Below are 1799 nucleotides of genomic sequence, written 5' to 3'. Positions count from 1 at the left end.
CATACCTGGAATCTCTAATGTTTATAAAATATATGGCGTGAAAGCCACTAATTAAATTTTCTGCAGTTACTGAAAATTTTTAAAGTCAGTGTGTCATTAGAGAAAGAAAGGAAGATGAAAGAGAAGGTTAAATTTACAACCAATAATACAAGACCAATTAATTGAAATAAATTTTATTTTAAAACATAACAGAAAAATCTAGAAATACCTAGTTTCTCACACTGTTTCTTCAAACCTTTGGAATGCATACAAATCCTTGATTTCCTATTAGGCATTATCCACTATAATGTGAACTATGAAGACAGGGATTTTTATGTTATCGCTTTCTTCTAGATTATATGGAGATGATTAAATGTTTTAAGCAAAGTACTAACCAGATTGGACACAAACGCCAAGAAGGATCTTTGACTGCTGTGTTGACAATGGCCCTGAATGGTAAGAGTAAACATGGGAAGTATTGTTAGTGTATTGTTAGTATTTGGAGTTCTGATGCTGTAGGATCAGCACTGAATTGTGAACCACAAAGTCGGTCATTCAAACCCACCAGCTGCTCCTCAGAAGAAACCAACAACAACATAAACAACACTGTTATGGTCTTAGTGAGAAATCTTGTTAGTTGAGAACAGAAATATAAACGAAATAGGTGAGAAAATATATTAGATGCTACATATATGTCTTTTGAAGGTCATTATTTTTATTCTTAATGTTGAAAATAGTTATAACATAAAATATTTTTATGTCATTATTTCATCCTGGGCAACTAGAAGACAGGATGTTTCCTGGGAAAGACTGCAGATAGAATATGTTTGGGCAAGAAGATTCACTCATTTGTTTTGAGGATAAAGATTCCAAGTAAGTTGTTGAAAGCAAAAGTTTGACATTGAATGTCTCAAGGAAAGAGATAGATATGTGAGTCATCTATATAGAAATGATATTTAATGTAATAGGAACCTTGGAATTCAATTTTAGGGTTTTAATATAACATATCATGGAGTTAGAAAACCAAAAGGGAAGAATACGCCAAGCATTTCTCAAGCTGAGGGAACTGAAGAAAAAAATCAAGCCTCGACTTGGGTTATTGAAGGATTCTCTGGGCAGATTATTGGATGAGACAGAAAGCATCAAAAGAAGATGGAAGGAATACACAGAGTCATGGTACCAAAAGGAAATGGTTGATATACAACCATTTCAAGACGTAGCATATGATCAAGAGCCAATGATCCTGAAAGAAGTCCCAAGTCTATTGAAGGCATAGGCAAAGAACAAGGGAGGAAGAATTGATGGAATGCAACTTGAAATCTTTCAACAAAGTGAGGCGGCACTGGAGGCACTCACTTATCTATGCCAAGAAATTTGGTAGACAACTATCTGAATGAATGTTTGGAAAAGATGCATATTTGTGCCCATCCCAAGAGAAATGACAGAACAAAATGTGGAATTCTTGGATTATACTTATGATATCCTATGTGGGTAAACTTTTACTCAAGGTAATACAGAAATGGCTGCAAGCATACATTGACAGAGGTTCAAGCTGGATTCAGAAGGGCATGAGGAACGAGGGATATCATTGCTGACGTCAGATGAATCTTGGCTGAAAGCAGAGAATATCAGAAAGATGTTTACCTGTGTTTTATTGACTATGAAAAGGTCTTCAATTGTGTGGATCATAACAAGCTATGGACAACACTGTGATGTATCAATATTCCAGAACACTTAATTGTGCTCAAGAGGAACCTGTACATAGACCAAGAGGCAATTGTTTGAACAGAACATGGGAACACTGAGTAGTTTAAAATTAG

Source organism: Chrysochloris asiatica, unplaced genomic scaffold (genome assembly GCF_000296735.1).
Source record: "Chrysochloris asiatica unplaced genomic scaffold, ChrAsi1.0 scaffold00659, whole genome shotgun sequence".
NCBI classification, from domain to species: Eukaryota; Metazoa; Chordata; class Mammalia; order Afrosoricida; family Chrysochloridae; genus Chrysochloris; species Chrysochloris asiatica.
Note: the sequence above shows the minus strand (reverse complement) of the source record.